The sequence below is a fragment of the Tribolium castaneum genome, chromosome 2 (genome assembly GCF_031307605.1).
Source record: "Tribolium castaneum strain GA2 chromosome 2, icTriCast1.1, whole genome shotgun sequence".
Lineage (NCBI taxonomy): Eukaryota > Metazoa > Arthropoda > Insecta > Coleoptera > Tenebrionidae > Tribolium > Tribolium castaneum.
In genome coordinates this window covers 4,783,343-4,810,238 of record NC_087395.1, presented here as the reverse complement: position 1 = coordinate 4,810,238, position 26,896 = coordinate 4,783,343, and the positions used below count along the sequence as shown (strand labels likewise).

The 26,896-nt window shown below is 27.9% G+C and overlaps 1 protein-coding gene across 2 annotated transcripts in view; it reads right to left on the bottom strand.

Moving 5' to 3' along the window:
- The window catches only part of LOC659033 (uncharacterized protein), a 78,344-nt gene that overhangs the window by 23,492 nt on the left and 27,956 nt on the right, over positions 1-26,896 (bottom strand). The window contains exon 1 of one of the 2 annotated variants that reach the window (XM_015983069.2): positions 8,481-8,801. The exons of the other annotated variant lie outside the window; for it this stretch is intronic. The gene's annotated coding sequence lies outside the window, so the exon portion shown is untranslated. Of the gene's footprint in view, positions 1-8,480; positions 8,802-26,896 lie in introns of those variants that run through there. 2 annotated transcript variants of the gene reach the window in all.

Sequence of the window (26,896 nt, the reverse complement as noted above, 5' to 3'; positions counted from 1 at the left end):
TATTCCATACATTTTAGGTTAGCAAAATGTCAAACGTGTCCGAAATTTCGTACTCAGCACGAAATGAAGTACCCCAAGTTTCAATTTTAGGACCAATATTTTTCTGTTTATACGTAGTGATAAAAAATAATAAATAATAATATATAAATAATAATATATATGATATACGAAAAAAATAATGATCTTTCTTATTTTATGGCCAAGACCGATACAACTTTATATACAGATGACACTGCTATTGGAGTGACTGGAAGTCCAAAAGAAATCGCGATTGTGAAACAACAACAATCTATGGATTTAGCTGAAAAATGTTCCTAAGTAATAATAATAAACTAACAGTAAAAAAAACTGTAATAATGCAATTTTTACGAAAAGAAGCGCTAATATAATAAATTATTCAAAAACCACAAACTACATAAGATTTTGTATAGATGCAAAATTAACATGGAAACAGCATGGCGAGCTTGTTGCAAACAAAATATATAAATCAATTTAGCTGCCCTTAGATATTACAAAAATGGCATACATTGCACATATAAATTCGCAACTTGAATACAGTATTCTTATATGGGGTAACAGTTCAACGCTTACTAGATTTTTTAAATTTCGACGAAGAGCTGTTAGGACTACAAATTTAATCTAGAATCTAGAAGACCAGAAGCTATATGATCTTATTCGAAAAAATAAACTATCTAAATTTCTAAATTTTTTTACTCTATAAAAAGTCTTAATGTTCTTCTTCAAAAGTTCTACTAACAATAACTTTAGTGATATTTAATGGGAATTTAATTAATTTATATTTCTAACTTTGTGATTTATTTTTATTATTTAAGTTTAAGTTTGTATTGACAAATAGTATTTACATGTAAAAATCGTTCTAAGTTTGACATGTGCAAAAGTACTTTGTGTTTATAGTACGAATAAAGAATTATTATTAAGTTAAAGTTTGCAGCTCACTATTGTCAAAATACATTTCATTAAAAATACTAAACGTTTATACTACCATAAATTATTAAAAAAACTGTTTAAAGCAAAAAGAACCCCAATAATCTTACGACGTAGAATACATGAAACGGGTGATTTGTCTAAACAGCTTCAGATCTGCACAGTGATTGTACACTTAGGCATAAAATTTAGAATAGGTTAAAAAAGGGCTTTGTAGATGGCCAAGAGCCCAAGAACCTAACATTGGTGACTAGGGTACTTTATCTCCACAAGTTTCTCCTTCCACATAATAAAGTTTGAAATTTAATGGTTTTGCAAAAGATTTCACAATAAATAAATAGATTTGATGTACAGTCATCCAAAATGAAAATGATGCGCCCCGCCAGTGTCATACTCATAAATCATAAATCATTAGCATAAAAAAATAAGAAATAGTCCTTTTTCGACCAAATTCTGTATTTTTCTGCTTATTTTTTACAAAATATCGCTCAAAATCAACCAAAATAGCGTAAAACAGACAAAGCTACATTGCGTATTAGATTCATATCTTAAGAAATAAGCTTCAGGTTCAAAAAGCAAACAAAATTACTTTTGACCAAAAATAAGTTGCTGTAAAATGTTCTTGCAAATAAATGAATTTCACATCTTAGCTTAACTTTTTCTAAAACTCAGTTGTTATCTCAAAAACTTATTTACAAATTTAAAAACGCAAAATTAACAAATTTTTGTTCAAAATATTATTAAAAGAAAAAGAATGGTTTATTCGACTAAATTTATTAATTTTTTTTTCTACTCTGCTTCTAACAAAAAGCTGAAAAGACATATGTTACTTTCTTGAAAAATATAAAATAACACATTTTTCAACAAAACTTTGAAGTTTTTTGGTTTGTTTAAAAAAAATTCTCAAAAATGAACTAAATTGAGCTTTAACAGAATTTTGCAAAATATAGTTCAAGTGCTCTACATCGTGCGGAATAAGATAAAATAACATAACTTTGGAGTAAAATTCCCAGTTTGTGTGAACGAAATTAACCTCAAAAAATGTGCTCAAATTCTCAAAAATAAAAGTAATACCATTTCCCGCTTATTTATCATGATTTTACATTTTGCGAAATAACTTGGTTTCTGGCTAAAAAATGTATTAAAACTCTCAAAAAAAACCAAGAATAATTTATTGCTATACTTATAATTATAATTAACTTGGTGTTTTTTCGGTTTTCTCTAAAAAAATCTTGCAAAAAATTGAGTTTAACAACAATTTTGACCAAAATTACCGCAACTTCAACCTAATTTAGTGAATCAAATCAAAATACGCCCGGTATTTCAATGCAATGATAATAGTTACAGTAGTATAATTAAAATAACCTCATATTTAGTTAAGGTCTTTGTTCTAAAAGTTTTTGTTTTTAAATATTTTCATGTAAAAAGAAGTCGCTAAGTACTACTTAATCGATAAGCCACAGTCCTTGATAATCTAATTTCAACTTTTCACGCTTTGTGAACCATGCAATTCTCGTGCAACAGCTCAGTTTTTTGTTTGTAGAAAATTTCCTGGCGCATTTTTACTTTCTTATTAGTAATGAAAGATAAAATTTTTCCACAAGAGGAAAAACTTTAGACACGAAACTATATTATATCCAGCTATCCACACTTACACACATGTTCCATATAAGTAATAACAAAAAATTGTAATTGTTGGTGTTTTGGTTATAAGTTGAATCAGAAATACGTGTGTTAATTTTACCACATAATAAAACTCATCAAGTGCAAGAACTTTTCTATATAACATTTTGCAAAAGTTCTTAATTATTATTTTCACTGTTTTCCTCTCTTCTTTTGTGTAGACTGTGTAGACGAGCTGGTCAGTCTTTAATAATTAGTTTGTGTTCATAACAAGAATTTTCATTGTTGTTTTAAATTGTTTAAATTATCCGTTTCTATCACAACAAAAATAGATCGGCACTTTTATTATTGTACCCATTCTATAAATTATGTTTTCCAAATTACATGTAAATTTGTGAAACTTTTATTGAAAAGTTACATATAGAAAAAATGTTTTATTTTTTGAGCTTCATTGTCTGTTAAAATTAACACACGTATTTCTGATACACCCCAGTTAGATTGCTCAAGAAATTTACCAAAAAAATTAAAAGCCCCCAAATCAGTCTGTCAAACATTTGTGCCAAGTTTCATCAAAAAAATCCTATTCCTTCTTAGTGTTGCAATTTTTATGACACTGAGCATAGAAGATGTGCTTCCCAACAAATAAAATTGTTTTTTTATTAACCTAATAAAAGCTGTTTTATTTCTCAGTTTGAACAAAATACAACAATACCTCACACTGTTTCGGTTTTAAATTAGTCTATTATTTATATGTCATTGCCTTGAATGTAATATTTATGATCAAAAGATGATTTCGTTTTGAACAAATACGTAGTTATTAATCCTCCTACACCTGCTATTTATTATATTGATAAAACAATTAATAATAATACTGTATAGTAGAGCTTTTGAAAAGATTGAAGACGTTTCCTTCTTTGATATTGCACTTAAATAAAACAAACTGTTGAGCAGGTAATTTTAAACGTTGTTCAGAAATAATTGTGTGGCAAGTCCACCAAGACACTCAAATTCAATCTCAAATCTGATTAGGAAATCATTAGGATTTGTTGAGTTGTTGCTTGTGTAAATTATGACAGTATACATGCTTACGAATCGAGCTAAGCATTTATCTGAGCATTACAAATTATTAGACTGAAGATTTTTTAAGTGTATTTTTTTAAATTCATAATTAAAAAATAACTTCGTCTTTGTGTTTCGCTGTAACGCAATGTAAATTTGAACAAACACTAAAGCATAGTGTATCGTTCTTGCACGAGTTTTCATTAATTTATTTCTGTACTCATAGCTTTTAGATAGCTATAGTGGCGGTCAGCTCGATTTGCGTGTGCGTCATCAATTTCATTTTTTCATTACCAACACAAAGCTGTAAAAAAATTATCAAAAACTATACAAATTTAAACAACAAAGGGGTATCTAAGGGTGGTATCCTTGAACATTAATTTACATGTGCACTTCGACATCACCGTCAAGTGTCACGAATTTGTCAACCTGACATTGACAGTAAATTGTAGTCGTTGTCGCATGGTTGTCGAAAGTGTTATCGGTGTTAATCGCAAGTATTTTCCCTTCGTTTATTGTGTTTTGTGATTTGCGTTTCGTTAGGTTTTTGATTCTGCGTTTATTAGTTCTTGTTTTGTGAATCTGTATTTTTTGTAACAACTCATAATTTAAACACTTCGTAACCTCAAAAAATATTTGATAGTTTGTCACCGCTATGCCCCTGCTATGTAAACGTAGTGACAGAAATATCAGATGACACGCTCCACAGTGTGGTAACCAAACTTTGCCGCACTGCGAAGTTTTTTACTTTGCAACAATGGCAAGGGACATTTAATAGGTTGGTATCGCTACCGTTGAGATGGAAACGATAATGTTTTTTATGATAATTGACACTTCATGTCAATTTGATAATTGTTTGACCTGTTACTAACCCATCAGCAAAAAGAACAAAATTAATTTTTTTAAGATATTTGTTACAAAAAATATTGAACCTAACTTGTTTGTAAAGCAGTTTCCCACATTCGCACTTCATGCAGCACTCGCTGCGTTCGTGCAGCAAATAAAGTGCTTATGTGGGAAATTACACTTTTCAAACTCGTTTTGTAAATAACTATTATTAATTACTTGTTTATTTCTTGTAAGCTATAGTTTTTTATGTACTCAACATACTTTCATCGTATCCTTAAACTTAACTGTATTGGCAATAAATTAGATTTTAGTAAAAGCTTTCTCATATTACATAACCACAGCGCAAACTTTTTAATTAATTTTAACATTGTTATCAGTTTAATATTTCTGTAATAATAAGGGCTTAAATACCTAGATAAGTCATCTAAAAGTGTATTTTTACTGTATCACAAAAATTAGTAATCAGAATCACACCAGAGTTAGCTATTAAATACGTTACTATTTTATGCACGCCTTTTTTCAAAATTTTTCCACAGCGTGCTCAAAAACTGGCGCACCAACTCAATGGTGTGTGGTAGAGAACTGGTTACATATAAAGGTAAAAATAGTAAAAAAAATCTTTGAATTGAAGTTATTGATAAATAACGGATTTTGGATAAATGATATGTGGCAACGTTGTCTAACAGTCATAATCGCAATAGAATTTGAGCAACAATAAAAATAAATTCTTTTTGAAACGGTTTCCTATGAAATAATTCCCCGTGTTGGCACATCTACACATTGTGATTTTTTGGATAAATTTTAATTTTTTTTAATTAAATAAACTGCTAAAGCCTGATAGAAAATTAAAAAATAATTATTCATTGTTTTTTTAGAGAACTATTACCTAGTCTGATAGTAAATATAAAAATAATTATTCATCGTTTTGTTACGGAACGATTACCTGGTATGAAACATAAAAACATAAAAAAATAATGAAAACTAAGAAAGTTAACACAATAAGTTTATAGCTTTAGGAATTTTTCAACATTTTTCCCATAATCTGCACTTGCTTCTCAATAACGTAACACTAAGTTGGTGCGCCAGTTTTTGAGCACCCTGTATATTTCTCTTGATTTTTCCTTGTAATTAAAAATAATTAATATTAAATAGTTAAAATAGTTATTTTTGTAACAAGTAAAAAAAAGTTTAGCAGAAGGGTCCACAAAAATTTTAGGTACGTGATACAAACAACATTTTTTGTTAAAAGTTTTTGTTTTATTGAATGATTTTGTACTTTATTCCTTTAAATGATTCGCAACAGTTTCCATGGCGATTTTTTGGGATTTAGTCTAAAAAATTCATTTTATTCTTCGACACTCAAAATTAATAATTTTTCTCTTGTGTAAAAAAGTTTTGACAATTGTTTGGACTTTCTCAATATGAAACGTCAGATTATATTTAACGAATTTGCGCCAAAACACTTATAAAACGAGTATTTTATTCTATTTTTTATACTTTACGCACCCTTATTTTATTTTAATAAATAAAACAATTTTTGTCGACTTGGGAATTTTATGTCAGCTGGTAACGGTAATAAATAATAAATCATAAATGAAGAAGAAATGATAATTAAATCAATCGTACGTGTATTCTACGCATTATCGATGAAACTCTTGAAAACTAAATATTCTTAAACGACTTCTACTGATAGACGTTAAAAATCATATTATAAATGCAAAGTATAAAAATAACTATTAAGGACTAAATGAAATTCCTACAACTTTTTGGGACTGAATAAAAAAAAAACTTATTCCAAGAAAATACCTAAAAAACCAAAAATAAACATTTTTGGAAGCATGTACACACTGAGATTTGTTTTTTGAAAAATTATTATAGTAAAATTATTTTATTAGAAAATGCTAACGCCAGATTTAAAGTCTAAGCTCCAACAGTATTTAGAATCAAGCGTTAAATTTGCGGCAACAGACAAAAAGGAAATTTTGTAAAACAGTGATAATCAGAAAACTAGGTAAATACGAATATGAGCTGATGTTGATACACAGAACAAACAAAAAGTACGTACAGTATCAAGTTTTTTAATCTTTTGAAACTACATGTTTGCTTTCTGAAAAGACTAACTGATATATGATAAAATGGGTATTAAAATTATAATCGTCTTTCAAGCGTAATAACGTTTTTAACTTATATTAATTATTAAATTGCCAAATTAAAATTTTTTTTTAGAGTGAAAACCTATTATAAATAGGTTTATTATAAATAAACAGGCGCAAGATATACCATTCAAGTAAATGCCTAAAGATTTATAAACTGAAGAACAACCTTAGTTTATATGAGACAATTTCATAATAATTACGGCACTTTATTTTTCCTTTCAAATACAGAGTGAGTCAATAGTAGATTAATTCTAACATGCAACTAAAAATACTAATTGCACTTCCCACTTGGATACTTTGTTTGATTTTTAAAAACATTAATTGAATCAACATTGATCTTTTATCATTTTAATAATAATACTCCATAATGAAATTTTAGCAAACTGGTCAGCTGGCATCAGTATTATTGGTTACATGTTTAAAAAAAATTGAAATAACCCACTATTGACTCACATTGTAGGTAGGTTTTTTAAAAATTGTCAAAAAAATTTTTGGGTATGTTTTTTATTCAGTGTGATTATTATGCATCAGAATGTCCCACTGAGTTGTAATAGTTAGTTAATTAACTAATTTGTTAATAAAGGGTAGTAGTAAATACCGATCGATACTGTTTAATAGTAAGATAGTTAATGCCCATTACTAAATGAGTTAATTAGGTACAATATTTTTTAGTTGAGGAGCACGAATTCTTTTATTCTAATTTTTCCTTTTACCTCAGTTTCAAATTTCACAGCTGTCATTAAAATTTACTGTAAAGTAAGTGAAAAAAAAACGGTGGACACTTAGTAATAAATGTTAATAATCAGTTGTAGAAAAAAATGAGCCGCCAGGAGCCACAAAAAATTTACCTCAATGGATCGTTAGAAAATATTTTCTATGAATCAGAAAGACCATAAAGCCGGAATTTAATGTTTAAACACAAAAAATTATTTACCTATAAATGTTAGAACATGAAAAATACAAAAAGTTTTCATGTATGCAGGTTGTTAAACACAAACTTAAGGAATTTTTCCAATGATTTGCCTTATATTTTATTGCATTTTATTGTTAAGTAATTAATGGTTATGATTTTGGCCAAATAACGTTAATTGATGGATTCTGTTAAATTTTTGACAAAAACAGGGGTTTTTAAAATATATTACACAAATGTTAATAACAATAGAAAAATAAGATTTGCACTATATTTTAGGAAGAAATTTTTTAATTACAAATTTTAAAAAATAGTATTTTTTGTATTTTTAAATATTAACAGTGTTGTGAGATTTCAATCGAAAGTATTGATTGAGAAACGCTAGCTTAGTACGATTAGTGTATGTTTACTAAATTGAGTAAGGTCAACTTTATTCTGTCTCTTTGACTTTTTCGTGTTTAATATTTAGCCGACTTTGTTGTATTTTCTCGAGCTAAATTGGGTCGAATAGTTTACTTGGCCTCAACATAATAATTGATTAGAAATGTGGAGGCCTAGATATTTGCCTTCTGTTACAACCAGTTCGGTTCCTGTTCGAGCTATACAAACATAGCCCTTTATTTGATTTTGATATTTAATTATTCTTTTTAGAACTTCCAATGAAGCGACATGAGGTCTGAAACCCCGTTACAATAATTTTGCATTCTATTATATTAGAATTGTAAAACGCTTTCCTTTGTATCGCTAACAAAAATTAATTGGTGTGATGATTGTCCCGGACTGATTACACGTGGCTTTTTCACAAAGGACGTTTTTAGGTCCTTCATGATTGAGTTTGGTGGCGGCAGCGTTAGTAAACGATTAATTTTCCACTAGTTTTTTTTTCGTAATTCGCATTGTTTCACTTTGTAGGCGCAAAATTAAAAATCAAAACTTACGATAACAATTTTCTTTTCGGCGTGAAAATTTAACAAAAGCAGTCACACACAAACAACTAACAATGGCACACGAATAAATAACTTATACAGACGTTTCTTCATAAAGTTTTTAAACAAAAACCAGCGAACAAAGCACACACCGTTTTTCACCCCCTTTATTAAGGGTTAGCACAATTTAATTAACACGTACAGGAGTGAAACGCGACACATATTCCTAACTCGGATTCGTTTATTTTCCAAATTGATTTTTTCAAGCCGAGATATTCGTAACAAGAGTCAAAGTTAGAAACTGGATAAAAGTAACCTTGACGTTTGAACGGGTTACTCAAATAATTTTGTGTATCAGTCATGAATGGTTTTTATAATAGGAAGCTTCCTGCCAGTGTGCTTGAATAAAACTGCACCGACTCGTCTGTTTATTATTTTATTGGTGGTCATCTTGAAGGGCACATTGCCTTGATGGTGCTAATACGCAGTGATTCGCAGGTAATTAGGCCTGGATTTGGCTTATCCGCCTAATTGACACCAACATTTCATCTTGTTTGGTATTTAATAAGCTGTCACCTTATACGTAGTTATCAAGTGATTTGTTCTCTATATTTGGACAGACGCAACAGAAATATAAGGAGAGACATTGGAGAAATACTATTTTTAATTTTTAGAAGCCTACTGAGACAAATCTGTGCTATAATTGGTTCAGTTAGCAAAAAATTATGAAAGATTCATTTATTTTATGTAATTATTTTTCTTCCTCATAATATTTTAGCTTCTTTTTTTAATAAACAGTATCTCTAGTTCATTTGTCAATTCTGTTTTTTTTATTCAACAATATTTTCCTCCCCTTTCTGGTCGATTCTTTCTTTCTTTTTGTATCTTCATCTTCTCAACTCTCTCTAAATTTTTAGTTTTTTAATAATAATTGTTTAGCATTTTTAATTTTTTCAACAAGTTCAGATATGTTCAGATATTAGTGTTTTCATTTTTCTTTGGTCTAGAAAAATGAAGCAATAGATATGTGCTATAATTGGTTCAGTTAGCAAAAAATTATAGAAGATTCATTTATTTTATGTAATTATTTTTCTTCCCCATATTTTAGCTTCTTTTTTTAATAAACATTATCTTTAGTTTATTTGTCAATTTTGGTTTTTTTATTCAACAATATTTTCTTCCCCTTTCAGGTCGATTCTTTCTTTCTTTTTGAATCTTCATCTTCTCAACTCTCTCTAAATTTTTAGATTTTTAATAATAATTGTTTAGCATTTTTAATTTTTTCAACAAGTTCAGATATGTTCAGATATTAGTGTTTTCATTTTTCTTTGGTTTAGAAAAATGAAGCAATAGATATGTGCTATAATTGGTTCAGTTAGTAAAAAATTATAAAAGATTCATATATTTTATGTAATTATTTTTCTTCCTCATATTTTAGCTTCTTTTTTAATAAACAATATCTCTAGTTCATTTGTCAATTTTGGTTTTTTTATTCAACAATATTTCCTTCCCCTTTCTGATCGATTCTTTCTTTCTTTTTGTATCTTCATTTTCTCAACTCTCTCTAAATTTTTATTTTTTTAATAATAATTGTTTAGCATTTTTAATTTCTTCAACAAGTTCAGATATTAGTGATTTCATTTTTCTTTGGTTTAGAAAAATGAAGCAATAGATATGTGCTATAATTGGTTCAGTTAGCAAAAAATTATAAAAGATTCATTTATTTTATGTAATTATTTTTTTTCCTCATAATATTTTAGCTTCTTTTTTAATAAACATTATTTCTAGTTCATTTGTCAATTTTGGTTTTTTTATTCAACAAAATTTTCTTCCCCTTTCTGGTCGATTATTTCTTTCTTTTTGTATCTTCATCTTCTCAACTCTCTCTAAATTTTAATTTTTTTGATAATAATTGTTTAGCATTTTCAATTTTTTCAGCAAGTTCAGATATGTTCAGATATTAGTGTGTTCATTTTTCTTAGGTTCAGAAAAGTAAAAGCAATAGTTATGTAAGTACATACATATGTGCTAGAAATATAGAGAATGCTCCGTTTAAAACTCCACATTAGAAGTATTATTAGTTCACATAAAACTTTGTACATAGTCACATAAGGTCCAAATATGAAAATTATCCTGGTTTGCAAAAAAGATCTATTTTTTTAAAACCTTTAACAACGAATTCAATTTTAACAGAGCTTTTTATAAACCGGTCTCTAATATTATAATTCATTTCGGAACTCTAAAAATTATTAAACAATTTAACTAGTTACATAGTTACATATTAATAGCATTTTTTTGTAGTTTTTTTTATATTTTCCATTAAAATTTTAATCAACAAAAATGTTCTGTCATTGTCACTGACGATCTTCTGGCCATTTCCTGTTCTCATAATCTATGTGTAATATTTCTTGATAAAACCTCTGTTTATTAATATACTATGCTAAGATTTTCGGTAAAAAAATTTAAATAAGTGTCGAAAAAAATTAATTCTTAAAAAAGGAAAAAATTTTTGACTAATTTCCTGGTAGTTCTTAGCAAAAAAATATTGAGAAATTAAAAAAATCTTTCAAAAAATCCATACATGATAGCAAAAAACTGAAAGCAGATATAGATTCAGCACGTTTAAATCTTTATATTCATTTTAGTTTTATTTAAAAGAAGATTTCGTTGCAGACCCCTTTTATCAAGAAACAGAAGTTGATAAAAACTCTCAGAATACTTTTTAAAGCTCAAGACAAATCTATGCTATAGCTGGTCCTTTGGTAAACAATAAACTTATAAAGTTGATGCATTTTAGAAGCAATTTCCTCTTGCAATTCATTTTTTTTATTATTTTTTTTTCCTAACATTTTTTCTTTTTAAAGAAGGTTCTTTCTTTTTCACTCTGTTAACAACGTTTCTTTCATTATTCCGGTAAAATCTGTTATTCTTTCTATCCTTTCTCTGTCTTTATCTTTTCAATTGTCTGTTCTTATTTTTTAGTTTATTTTAGTTTTTCTGTTCTTCTCGTTAGCTCAGACGGTTTTTTGTTTTTTTACTTTATATTTCATCTTTAATGAAAATTTTATTACTTAGCTAATGTTATGGTTGTTACTGCGTTCTTAATACTCTCGATTTGTTCTAAACAAGTTTTCTCCAGTTTTCCACGTTTATTTGTAATTTAGCAAATCAAATAAAAGTATGGCATTCCATTTGGAGGAATATGAGTTATGGTTATATGATGTTCTCTAAACTTAACTTATTTTTTTTGTATTTTAAACACATTAAAATAAAGAAATGGAATCTTTTTTTTTCAAAATATGACTTTTAATTTTTCAAAAGAGATTACCGATTTTTGATGTAAACTGTGCAAATCCAAAAAAAATTTAAAACACTACAAGTAAAGATTTGGAAAATTGCTATATTTAGGAATAGTGTAAGCTGATAAAACTTTCTTATAATATCTAGAGGAATACAAAAACGCAATAAAAATTATACCTTTCGTTTAAAAATAAGAAAGTTGATAACGTGAAAATATTTCCATTGAGCAGGACATAACGGAAGTTGGAATACTAACTTTCGGATAAATATTATTATCAAATTTTCCAATACTTCTAGTGTACTAATTATTTAGGTATACGGAATACCAGGATAAGAAGAGAAAACCAGGACAAATCTATGCTATAAATGGACCTTCTATCAGCAAAAAAAGTATGAAAGTGAAGCAACTTTCTCTTGCAAGAGATTTTTCAACAGCGGTTTACGATTTGGTTTTATTTTTCAATTTTGCATTACTTTTTGCGATCGTTTTTTCCTTTCTATCTTTAACTGTCTTTACCTTTTTAAGTCTTTAAACTCTTATTTTCTTAAACATTTTTTTTCTTTCAGTTTGCTTCATACAGTTTTTTTTCTTTACATTTTGTCTTCTTTACAGAGTTTTTTTCTTGACTAAAAAAACAAATTAGATAAAGGAACTAGATTCTTTTATAAACCCTAACCCTATATTAGAAGAGACAGGAAATGTATATTCATCAGAAATCTATTAGGTCTTACTATTGCATTTTTTGGTTACTCAGATAGGGAAGTTCTAATTAACTATTCCTGTATCCAAATTCAGATATTTCCAAAACATTTGGATTTGGATTTCGAACTTTGGGCATTTGAAAAAGAAAGCTTAAAACTTCCCTTTGGCGTTCTCGAATGTCGAAAAAAGTTAGCAAACCTCAAAATTTTAAATTCGAAATTGTTATCACAACTTTCAACATCTTTGATGTAGTTTTTGACAATATGTGCTAAACTTGGAACTTCAAAGAAAGACATTTTAAATTTTTTTTCCAAAGATATGTTTTATTTTCTTATATCAAATACAATTTTCTTAGTGAACTTATCTGATCTATTGTTTTTTTTTCTGTTTTCTTTATACTTTATTTTTTTAGAAACAATTATTCACTTTTCTATTCTTTCGGTTACATGAGACGGTTCTATTTTCTTTACTCTTTACCTTTTCCAACACAGTTGCAACTGTTTAGCTAAGCAACTAGCTCAAAGTGCAGGAAATATACATATACAGGGTTCGGCAAAAATATGTAATTTAGACGCTCTTGCCTAATTTATTTAAAAAAATTTTGAACATTTCTAGTACATTTTTGCGAGATCTGTTTTTCGTTTGCGAGTTGAAACACACATTCAAAATAAACAAAAATATCTCGCCTGATGAGACATAATAAATAACTGGCGAAACATGACGACAGATTGGGAAATAGTTTTAATTCTGCTAACAAACCGATTCTACCAGAGCCATTACACAGAATGTCAAATTAATGCAAAGCAATATTATTGAGTAGAAGTAATTTCTAGAGCACAATCTTGATCACATTTCTTAACTTGATAAAACATAGATGACTTTCTCAGAAAATAAACCAAACGCTTGGTTCCAGTAAAAGTAAAAAATAAAAGCTGTCGTTTAATAAGGTCATAACCATAAATACGTATATAAAAATTTACATAAAAAACATATGAGTAACAGAATTCTATCTCCTCAGAGATTTTACGGAGGAAATAATGACCGATGCGGTTTAAACTCAACGACAGCTTTAAAAGTTTTTCGTTTCAATTTATGTGACAGTTGAAAATCTACGAGTGGATTTAACGGAACAGTAAAATAAAAAAAAACTCGGACAAGTGTTTGTTATACATCAGGTTATACATCAAGATCATGTTTGAGAAATGAATTTGGAATATAAAATTTTATCTCACAGTGAAGCTTTTATGAACATCTTACGAGTATAAGGTAAAAAAAGGAAATCTAAGCTTTTACCACTTTATTTGCAATAACACCTATACATCTTTTTCCATGATATATCACACACTATGATCTATATGGACTTCAAAAATGTCTTAAATATTAGCAACTAGCTATACACCTCCAAATTTTTACAGTTTTTGCATAAAAAACATTAAAAAATTTGGACAAATTATACTTTTAATATTACAGTTAGTGAAAAAAAAATATAAACAAAGATTTCTAAGAAAAGTTTCAACGCAGATACAAATTGTCAATACAATTACTAAAATATAATATTTCAATGTAGTAAGAAATTTGAGAAAAAAAGACATTTTATTTTGTATTCACTGTACACTTAAAACAATTAATTATGGTACCTAAGTATATTAGCTTTGATTGTGTTTGGTGTTTGGGAGTGTAGTACTCTTAAACACTTCCTCATTTTTTATAAAAAAAAACAAGTAAAGTTGCATTTCTAAAATTTAAATATGGAATAATATAAAAATAAATCATTGAAATTAAAATGCATCAAGTTTCTATTTTATTGTTTTCAATGTTTATTCATTTACTCAATATCATTTTGTAATAACAATGTTTAAAATCAAATTTTACTACTCTGTGTAATTCAATTCAAGTCCACAAAAGCTTGTATTACAATTCGATTAATCTTTGTTAAGCTGTAAATGGAGATAGACAACTACATTATTTTATCACTGTGAAAAAGTACGTATCGTTCGATCACACACAGTGTCATTCTACATATGTATAATTAATTTGCATGCGATGTTTTATGGATTTTTCCAGTAAACACAGTGTTACGAGATTACAACCAAAAGTGTCAGTCATAATTTTAAAAACTCGAACCATTTTACCAAAGTAGCTATGTTTATGTATATTGAGATTTTATCCTCGAAACTGTAATTCCAGAAACGTCCACAGAGCGCAGGAAGCTGAGGGCATTTTCAATTGAATAGCTACTAAATTATATTTTAAATTGGAATTAGAATAGAAATTTATGTTTGTTTGGTAAATGATCAACTTGTTCATATTTTTTAGACAGCAAAATGCAAATGACAACTGGGAAACTGAAATCTGGATATGTTTGGCATATTAAAATTATAATAATTTCTAAGATGTACCAAAAACATCAATATTTTTTTGTATGCCAAGTCCTTTCAACTTTTTTGGTTAACAGAGACAAGTAACTGAAATGAAAAATCTTGGCCGTTTTTACAGCTGGTATACAGATCATATTTTCAACTAAAATTATGGCGGAGAAAAATCCAGTGCCTTACAAGTCAAGAAAAAAACCTGACGATTTTTAATAAGACAAGACTTTTAAAACTTTCCCAGCAAAAACAGAGACGAATTTCTAACGTTTTTTTAACAATACAACGGTTGATGTAACGTTATACTTTGAAATTTACAACGTTGGTATTTAGTTTTGTGATTACGTTTTCTTCTAAAGTTTATGTTACGTAGTTTAAAAACCATATTTATCTTAAAATTGTATATACGTAAAAAACGTAAAAGTTTAACGTTATTAATAATCGTGTTTACTAACGTTTGTTGTTATACGTTGGTATAATTAACGTTCGTTCCCATATTTTATAATAAAATAAAACTGTCTGAATAAACACAGTCTTTTTAAAACTTTACTTACTGACGTTAATTACAGGCTTTATATTTTATATAATTTTATGTAATATTCGTGCGTTACATAGTCGTTTAAATAGTTACTAAATACCGTTAATGTTTTACGTTTTACGAAATAATTGCGTTGATTAGGTTTTTGCAATCTATTTAATGTTTTTTCTTTAAGTTATTTTTACGTTAGTGGGTTTATTTGTTTATTAATTGCAGATCTAATAATTAGTATTTTGTATCCAATTTCTAATACTAAAAATTTTTAAAGCTACCACACAAAAAAACGGTAAGCATACTAAAGCATTTTCAACGTTTTTTTAACGTTACAACGTTAAACGTTGAAATTAGAAACGTTGTTATTTGGTTGTATGATTACGTTTTCTTCTAAAGTTAATGTTACGTACCAAATTAATTTTTTATCAATTTTTAATATTTAAAGTACGTTCTAACGTAAAGTTGCATTTACGTAAAAAACGTAAAAGAACTTTAACGTTATTACTAATCGTATTTACTAACCATTCTTTTCAACGGATAATTAATGTTTGCATATTTTGTAGTAGAATAAAGTTATCTGAATAAAAACAGTCTTTTTAAATCGTTGCTTTTTGACGTTGATTATTGGTTTTATATTTTCTATAAATAATAGTAATATTCTGGCGTTACAAAATCGTTTAAACATTCCCGTGGAAATTGTTTCGTTGATTAGATTTTTGAAACCTAATTAACGTTTCTTTCTTTAAATTATTTTTACGTTAGTGAGCTTAATTTAAAAATCTTAAAGCTACCACTCGATGAAAAAATTAAAAAAAAAACAAATAATGAATGGTAAATACGTTGAAAGAACATTTATATTGCAAACGAAAAATTCAGTCTTTAGAAAACTTAAATTTGTTGATGCGTATTTGATCGAAGAATGTACATTTTTTTAGGCAAATGATTTATGAAAAGTAATAAAAAATAGAATGAAATATTTGGGACTCAATTTTATTTAAATAAAAAACAACCACAAAAAAACTTTAAATAGAAAAACGACTAAAACTACCAGTTTTCAACTGGAAAGAGAACACTGACGTGGAACAAAATTGTTTTTGACTTTCCCTAATTAATATTTAAAAAAATCGTGACACATTTTCAATTAAATTAGCTTGTGGGAATTTTAAATTTTAAAATTAGGAAAAAAATTAAAGACCGAGCACGCTTTATTTATTCAATAAAAGCTCAAACAAGTTGACTTGCCCAATTTTCATAGGTTTTACCCCCAATTATAACATTAATAATTCGGTGTTTTTCAATACGTTTTTTCGGTGCTAAATATAAAACCCGACTGTTTGTTCACAAATCCGCTGCTTCCATCAGGATCAATAAAAATATAATATTTATCAAAGGTCGAGACTTCGTTTTAGTCTGTTTCTGCGTGCAACACATTTCAGGAATCAGTCGTATTTATTTTTCAGGCGAATAAATAAAATAAAGCGCAGTGCTGTCTTTACGACTCGGTGTAATTTTTCCGAGTTAATGGGTTAAAAGAGAGATTAATAACTTTAATGAAATTGATAATTGTGTCAACCATGCGCTGGTGTTGTGGCTTTCGGGGCGTGTCCTCCACGTCACTTAATTATAAATACGATGGAAATTAATAATTTAGTCTCATACTCCATGACCTTCCTTTATTGATTTTCTTTCATTTTCCGCTTACCGCCTTGTGAAGCGGACAGGAAAAGTTGCTAAATACTTTACCATTTTGCTGTGTTTTAGCGTCGTAAACTATTTCGGGACATTTCTTAAAATGAAAATTCCTCTTGTTTGATTAAACTGCTGCAATAAATAAGAAAAGTTTGGAAGTAAACCAGAAATTAATGGCAATTCGGTGATGGGTTTGTGAATCTGCAATTACGTTGCGCTGCAGAGTGGGTGTGTTTTGATTAAAAATCCAACAAAGTTGTAAATAAGGATGGTCGTTTCCTGAATTAGTTTTAAAGTGTTGCGTTTATTCCAAAAATAACTGTCTTCTTTTTATTTTACTTCTACTAAATATTCCTCCACTAGGAGGATCTCCAAGGTGTTATGTTTTCCCATGGGAAATTCCTATCAAGTGTCTCTACACAGAAGCAATTGTAAGTTAGATGATAACTATCGGGAAATTCCAATTATGTTCTGTAGCCCTAAATTAGTCGAAGCCATAATTTATGATTTAATTTTCGGTGCACTCAGGTAATGATAATACCACAACACTGTGGGTTCATGAAGGCAGTCAACTGGAATACATACCTAATACGTCTACACAGTGTCACGGAAATCATATCAGTATAGTTGTAAAAAATATTTTTCGATTTTTTTTATTAGGAACAGTTGGGTACAAGGTGTGTAACTAAAAATTGATCAACTTAGTTGAAACAAAGGTTCTTACGATGATTTTTATTCAAAGTTTGTTAATTGAACACTAAAATCCATCACTAAGAACGCCTTATTACATGAACTTTTTGAATCATAATTGCTTTATTAAGGTTTGATATTTTTACGCTATGTTTCCAAAAACAAAGAAATTTCATATTTAGAGGACGAGATACTGACGACTGACACCGCCTTCAAATACAAAGTTACAAAATCATCCATAAAAGAGAAAATCGTAATTTTCATTGTTTTAAATTTCGTACAGATTGTCCCAGCGCGTTAGCAAAAGTATATTATTTTACAAATTTTTGTAAACTGTTCTTTTGTGGTACAAATGGTTTTGGAGCACAACGAAGGAGTACCCCAGTAAAATGACTGACACAGTTAAGTCCTATAAAACGAGTGTAATATACTATTTTTTCTACTTTCTATTTTTGTTGTTTGTTTTTGTTTAGTTTAATTTATCAAAATCTGTTCAAACTATTTCCTCTTAATTTTGTTTATTATTCGGGCTTTATCAGTAAACGAGTTGACGCTGTTGACAGATCACACACTAAATTACAGTGACGATGACACTCAGCCCAGTACTGCCAATACAACTCCTAAAAATTTACTAAAAGAAGTTGCACAAAAGTTCTCCTTGTTAAAAATTAAAGATTCTACAAGAATAAAACATTCGATGCTTTAAACAAAAAGTTCAAATTTGCACTAATTGTTTAACGCAATGTAATTAAAAACAAAAAAAAATTAAGAAGTTTGTTGAAACTTGAATAACTTGAACAAGTTAAATGAAACACTGTAGTTTTTGTTTCTGTTAATAAATAAAAATATATTTGGGTTTAAATATTAATTTGTCAAATGTTAATTACTTAATGAGCATTGTTGTTACAAGTAATCTATAGCAACTCCGTCACGGATTATTTGTTGGAGTTTATACAGGGATTTAAACATTTGAACAAAAATGACAAATAATCACCGGAAATTATAATAAACTGAAAATTTCACTTTTCGGCTGCTGAAACAATAATTAACAGTTTTTGTAATGTTTAAATTTAAATGTGTTATGAGTAATCTGAAGAGACACTCAATTGTCAATGTTTTTTGAGACAATTTACAAGTTTCTTTAAAAATAATAAAAGTGTGTTTTATTTTAAATTTTCAAGTTATTTAACCTGTCATTTTTTTTAATTATAAAAATTTTATTTAAAAAAATAAGATTTTATCTAATTTAGAAACCACCCTATTTATTTGATAATAACTATAGGTGCTGAATCAGAAGTTTCTTTAAAAACAGATAAATTTTTTAACATTCAAGGGTCAATAATAGACTTTCCAACTCGTTGGTATATTCTGAAAAGAGTCTACTATTATATTTCAAAAACTTGTAACAGCCCGACAAACTCAACGTTCGCTACTAAATATTTTATATTATTCTTTATGTATATAAATAAAAAAATCTACAATCGTTTATAATCAGAATTAGTTTATTTTATTATTAATTTAATTGCTAAAAAAGGTAATTCTGCATGAATGTTGTTTTGGGTATAAATTACCTAAGAAAATTGCCGCTGGTCTAGAAAAAGCCTCTCAAAGAAAGCTGTTTAGTTATTCACATCTCATTGTAGTCAAATTCTAATTTATGATTAATTTAACTTTTTCCAAGTTCAAAGCAAATTAATTCAATTAATTAGTAATTACTTACGTATTCTTGGCTTTTAATAAAATTTAGTATCCATTTAATTAAAAAAAATTTATTACGATTAATAATATGAGTTAAAAAATGTTTTTAATATTTTTTGGGACAATCGACTATATGTTTTGTAATTTTTAGACATCTAGGTATCGATTGTTTTAATGTGATTAGAATTAACTATAAAAATAAATAGATCTAGATAAATTCTAAAACAAATTCACATATTTATACCAAACGCTGAACTCTGGTGATTATGATTATTAATTTCTGAGAAACAATAAAAAATACGTTTAGTAGACCCACCTTGTATGTTGCTTAATTTTATGGTGTTTAAATTGTAAAATCTTCATCAATCATAAAAACCTCGTTATTTTTATTCCAGTCTCATTGCTTTTTAACATTTATGAAAGCATTCTATATAAATAACTAAATTGAATTTACAATGCATTCTCATTGGGTAATTATTTTACCATTTTCTGTCTCGATTTGACACAAAAGTTAATTTAGAACTAAATTAGAGCGTTTATTAAAACTCGTAGCTCTTTACAAACGCGCTGTAACTTTTTGATTTGAATTATAGTCAATAAATAATAAATAAATTAATAAATACACCATTCTTTAGTTCTTTTCAAACGTAAAGAAGTTTCCTTAAGGTTATCATATTGATTTTCCAAGTTCGTAACCGTATAAATCGCCTCGTAAACCAATTTTGTTGTTTCTTTTAGCATAAATGCTTACAAACCCATCTTGCCTGAATACAAATATTTATGTAGATAAAATTCAAGACTCGTCTTTGAGCTCATCGATTTGTCCTTTAACTTTGGAGGGTCTCTAAAGATTAATGACTTCACCTTTTTCCTTTATTGACTTCTTTGCAACATTTTTGAATACAGATATTAAATTACTCAAGGTATAATACAGACTATAGAGCCAAGAAGGACTAAAATATTTTTTGTGCAAGCAAGATGTATACACATTGTTCCCTCAACATTAAATGAATTTTTTTAAACTTTCAAAAAACATTTTGGAGAGGAAATTGAACTTCTGATCAAAGTAGCTTTTGAATTTGAAATTCATTTGGCAACACTGAATAAGAAAGCACGAAATAAATTTTAATGATTTTGTAATTCTGTCTATGTTTTACACGTCGATGTAGGTATTTGAATTTATTAAAATTATTTTTGGAAATTTTTCTAGTTATCTGTGAACTACGGGAATTACCGAAATTCTCTTTAGAATAATTATGAAAGATTACTTGGAAATTTCTACCATTTTGATGGTGAAATTTCTCTGGAATTACATAAATTACTTAAAGTTTCCATTTGTTTCCATTGTTGCCATTAAATTACTAAAATTACCTTTGAAATTTATAATTACTGGAATTCTCTGTATATGATTGATTTTTATTGGAATTAATCTGAAATTTCTTTGGAATTTCTGTGATTTGTTTTTGGAATTACTAGTATTGCCGTGGAATTGGAAATAGTTGTAAAAATTTTGGAATTTATTCGGAATCGTTTGTATGTATTTAAAACCATTTAGAATTAATTAATAAATACTACAATAAATTTTACTGAAGTATTAGTTGAAACTTTTATGAAACCAGTACATATTTTTTTATTTTGTAGCATTCTTTGGTTTTTTGTCTAGAAATAATTGGTTTTAAACGATTTATATAATCTTTACCTACTGTCACAGACTTGTCAGATTTTTTTTAACTGACATTTGTTTAAACAAATTTTATGTAGTTACAATTTGATATTTTGTATTAAGCTGGCGCATCATTTTAAAGACTCTATAATAAACTCATAAGTATTTGTTATTAGTTTGCCATTTTTATTACTGCTTTGTGGCTAAATTTAGTAAAAAGTTTATTTTGAAACATTTTCTGAGTACATAAATACTTTAAAAAGAATCGCTAATGAGCAAATAAATTCACTGCATTTTGCGAAGTTTTGAGTATTCTGAAAAGTGTTGAAAAATAAAAAGGAAGTTTAAAGAATTACTTCCTTTTGGCACTAAAACAAATAAATCTTTAAAAAATTAATATTTACTGCACGTGCTCTAATTTCCTTACTTTTAGTTACATCCAGAGTAGAAATAAACACACAATGTGCCCTACTTTAGATTTTAAATTATACACAAAAATGACTCTCTCGTAATAATATTAATGTTTTTTTATCAATATAAAAATTTTGTTTGTATAATGAATCGTCTCCAAGTAATAAATTAAATCATCTCTGCCCAGAATATACTGAATTTCAAGCGAAATGTTTGATAATCTTTGCAAAGTGAAAGCTAGATTATCTGTTTTGAACAAGGAGGGTGCTTTGAGAGGATACGTGCCATAATTACTTCCTTATAAGAACGTGGAAGGGAACATCACGGTGGATGGAAAAGTAATTTTTCAAGCAAAGAAAATCGCAGCTTGCATTTTTCTTGAAGTTATTCCAATTTCATTTCACATTTTTTACCAACGTTTGCAATAATTATTTTATCACTAATTCAGTTTAAGTAAGAAATGTTGCAATTACGTTATTGTTTGATCGATGATTATAGTTCCAGTGTTCCAGTGTTGGACAATTTTGATGAAATAATCTAATTAAAACTTGGAAACACTTTTTTTGTGGAAGTTTGTGCAAGCGCAATAAATCTTGGACAACTACTACAAAAACAGGTATTTGAGAAAAGTTGATTTATGTTGGCAAGCTTCTAGTTTCAACCTGTTACAATAACAATGAATATTCATAGGATATCGGTATAATCTAGAGATCGACCGGCTATACATCATACACAAGAGAATATAAAACTCATATAGAAACAAGTCACGATTGCGAACTTTTGATCATTCTTTGCACAAATTCCGGAGCGCAATTTTCCTCGTTTTTTTTGCAGAGAGCGGAATGAATGAAACTCGGTGATAAAATGCAAGATGTCGATTGTGAATTAGAGTCATAATCACATTTATTTCTCCACAAAACTTGGTCAATAAAACCCGGGAAGTGCGTCATAAAAATAACGTTTTTAATTAACGCGAAAATATTGTTTTGCGCAGCTACAAAAAACTATTTCAATTATATTACACCCTGTGGACTTTACGATCAACCCAACTGAAGTATTTTATGAAATAGTTTAGGTTTCGAAAATGCGCATCTTTACTTTTATTGCTGAAAATTCCAACCCTTGAGAACTATTTTATAAGATTGGTAAGTTTGATAGCACACCTGGGACTCCAATACACTATTTTCATTTTATCAGTGAAAGACATCTACACAATGTGATCATCCTAAATCCTCATCTAAGCAGGTCTCTTCATAAGAGCTTCGCCTAAAAGTACCTTTCGCAAAATTTCAAAAACTAATAACTCTATGAATGTGATTTTTTCGGAATTATTTTATAATTAAAATTAAATAATTACTGATATTAATATCAATTATCCGATAGATCGACTTAAAATCAACAAACTAAAAATATTTTTATTATACACAGGAGGCTGTATACAGAGTGGTCAACCAAAGTTACATCCTATATATTTTTACATAATTGGATTCTACGCAAAAAAACAATGTAACTTTATATAAACTATTATGGGTCTGTCTCTTTTTGTTTCAAAATTATTCAACTTTTCGTCATAAAAAAGACCAATTTTTGAAAAATTACTGCAAAGTCTATGTATTTTCCGGCAAATTTGTAATAGAAAAATGTTTAATACCTTAAAGTTTTAGCAAATAGACGACTTTTATACAGTGTGTCAGATCACAAAAAGTTGAATAACTCATTTTTTTTTTTCAAATGGAACACCATGTATTTCTTTAAACGTATCGATAGCATTTTTCATAAGCTTTCTAATGATATATATATATAGCAAATTTGAAGTACTTCTTAAAGTGTTAATTTTTTTTCTTTTTTTTTATTATTAATTCTTGATGAATAAAGTTCATTTATTTATCAAGTAATAATTAGATTACTAATATATTTAGTCACATTAGTACATATCAAAACATAAGTTACCATTAAATTAAATTTTAGGATAACAAATTTTCTTGTAATAAGATATATTTTTTTAAAAATTTCTAAAAATATTTTAAATTTGCTATGCAAACCCTTTACCGTTGGAAAGCTTATTAAAAATGTTATTGGTACATGTAAAGAAATACATGGTGTTCCATTTGAAAAAAATAAATGAATTATTCAACTTTTTGCGATTTGACGCACTCTGTATATTATCTGCTAAATCTGCTAATACTTTGAGGTATTAAACATTTTTTATTGCAAATTTCTGGAAAATATTCATAGGCGATTTCGCGGTGATTTTTCAAAAATTGGTCTTTTTTATAAAAAAATGTTGAATAATTCTGAAACGAAAAAAATATACACCCATAACAGTTTACATAAAGTTACATCATTTGTTTGCGTAGAATCCAATTATGCAAAATATATAGGGTGTTCTATTTCAAAAAATAACTACAAACTTTATAAAAAATATAACTTTGGTTCACCACCCTGTATACAACACCCTGTGTATAATAAAATTATTTTTTGTCTGTGGACTTTACGTCGCTATATCGGATAATAAAACATCATGGCAATATTTAAATAGCAAAAAAGTTATACACCCCTGGGTCACCTTGTATGTAGATAAAATCTGAAAAAAAAATCACAGACATAAAAAACGCTCACCCTGTATGTAATGAAATCAATTATTCAATAAATTGAACTGCAAATTATTAATATATTGATTAATAAATATATTAATATCAATTATGCTTTATTGCTAGAGAATAAAGCAAAAAGATTGTGCAGTGTTAGGAAAGGAAAGAAGGGTGGTAATACTTATATCACTTCTCTATTTTGTGGAGAATATTTAATTCGTCTAAAGAATTAGCAATTCTGATCTACGACCACGAAGAATTAGGCAAACGCAGGATGGAGGGTAACAGAATATTATGACACGTAATTTACGTGTATAATTCACTGTTTTAACATTAACTAACTAGTTAAGGGGAGCAGTCATGCAGTCATGTGTCACTTGGCTGTTTTAATATTCAGAGCACTTGGTGCGTTATCACTTCATCACAATCTGTTTTTCTTCTTGTTCTAATCCCTTTTAATTTTGCGTTGAAACAGAGTGATTCATAATTCACACTCGAGAACAGGACTTTAAACAGGAATTATTTCTCTATCCTTATTTGAATAAGTTTACAATTTTTTAAAGAAATGGGGCTAACATGGTAACAGTCCCTGAATAATTATTTTCCAGTTTTGTAGTTTTAAGTGCCAGAAGTGTTTCTGTCAATTGTGTCTAAGAACAGGTCGCCAAGAGCCATGGTAACTGCATCTCACCAGTGCCCTTATGACACCTGCTGAGTTGAGAGAAGTAGATAATAAATGGTAAAGCGTTTTTTAAAAGTCGGATAGGCATTACAAAGCAGGAATTAAATTTTTAAAACTCAAAATTACTAAAAGAGTTAGGTGATAAAAAAGAAAATTGAAATCAATTAATTAATTGATTTTTATTAATAAATTATTATAATAATAATAATGAGGAACACATTCCAACAATTTATAAAGTTTTGCTAAAATGGGCAAATTGTTGAACTGAACGCGACCAGAGAGTATTACCTGTTTTACCACTTTTTAATTAGAACAGCAGTTTTTAAAAATTGGTGGCTGAAATGACGCAGATTTTTGGCAGTAAATAAATTATAAGTACTTAAGTAACGTATGTGTCCTTATTTACATTAAAGAAAGATAATAAATTAGACGATACATACCTACAAGATTATGCTCTACCCACATCAATCTCTTGATATTCAATATTAAGTTTGGTGAAAAATGGTGTTACAAATTTATAAATGACATGAAACTGGCTGATAGTTTATGGGTTATCATTTTTGAAGATAAAAATTTGAAACTGTTCATCGCACTAAGCTAGATTAAGTTGGGTGTTTTTTTTAAACTTCAAAACCTAAAAAACATTAACTCAATTAACATTGTCTGGCTGAGTTAGAAAATTACATTCCCTTCCAAAAATCTTCCTGAGTCAGTGTTACGATAGTGCCTTTGTAATGTTTGTTTCACAACACAGAGGTGATAACCAAAGGCTTCATTTGATTGTTCTTAAGCTATTGCTTGTGCGAAATCTGTTTACCAATTTTTTAAATAACTTTCTTAATCGATTAAAAAAACATTGTATTTAAAGACTTTCACTGAACAATAAGCTACCTAATTATTGATGTATCTAGCTTACAAAAAAAAGAACCTAAAAAATTAATTTAATAAATTAATACAAATTGTTAATAAAAAAATGAATGATTTACTAAACGTTTTTTAAGATTCAGAAATCCATAAAAAAATACAGTGTCTAAAGCACAAAAAGGGTTACGTACTAGGACCACCTAATTATTCCGAAATGCTGTAATTTTGATATTTTTGAAATTCCGTACAATTAAAATTTATTAATTAAGATTAAGTCGATGGTTTTTTATTATTTCTAATGAATGACATTTTAAAGCCAATAACACTTGTGTGTTAATTTGTACAAAAATTATACAAACAAATTGCCGCTAGCCCCAAAAAATTTAAAGATATTAATTTGAGTTTTTCAAAGCAAAAGCGACTTAGTTTAAGTACACACAAACAATTAATTAATTACTAATTAAACTAATTTCAATTACTTCGAACTACAAATGAATCGCGAATTAGAATATGATTGTATTGTAACTAAATGTAAGTTACACAATGAAAAATATTTTTGTGGTGTTTTTTTTGTAATGTTTACGCAAAGCAACATTTAACCACTGTTTGTTTCAGAATGACTTTAGAACCTATTTGAAAAAATATTTTTTTACCAAATATTAATTAATAAATTCCGATTACAAGAAACTGTAGAAAGTTCTAAAAATAATCACTTACGTGTAAAGTCACGATCAAAAGGAATGTCACTCTTCTTAACCAAGCCGGATAACAAGGGCCTGACTTAAGTAAAAAATTTCAACAAACAGGTTAACTTACACACTATCCAGTTAATTTATAAATTAGCCAAACTTTTTTTAAAGGTGTCATTCCTTTCGATCGTGACAGTACATAATGCTACATTTTCGATGTCCGAATAAGGCATCTCCAAAACTAAGATTTTTAGAGAAAAACATTTTAGGTTGCTTTTTTGGTCAAATTCACATTCCACTATCTTCTTTTGTTTTCGACTCTGTAATATAAGCTGTTTGTTTCAAAACTATAAAAACGCCAACGTACCATTTTACCAAATTATTTTTTTAAATAGAATTCATAAAATTGTAAAATAGCTACTAATAATTATATCTCTCATTAAAAGTATAAAATATAATAGCTATTAGGTTTTTGAAGTGCATAAATAATTTATAACATCAAATTTTGAAAGAAAATGCGACGTTGGAGATTTTGTAGTTTTGAAAT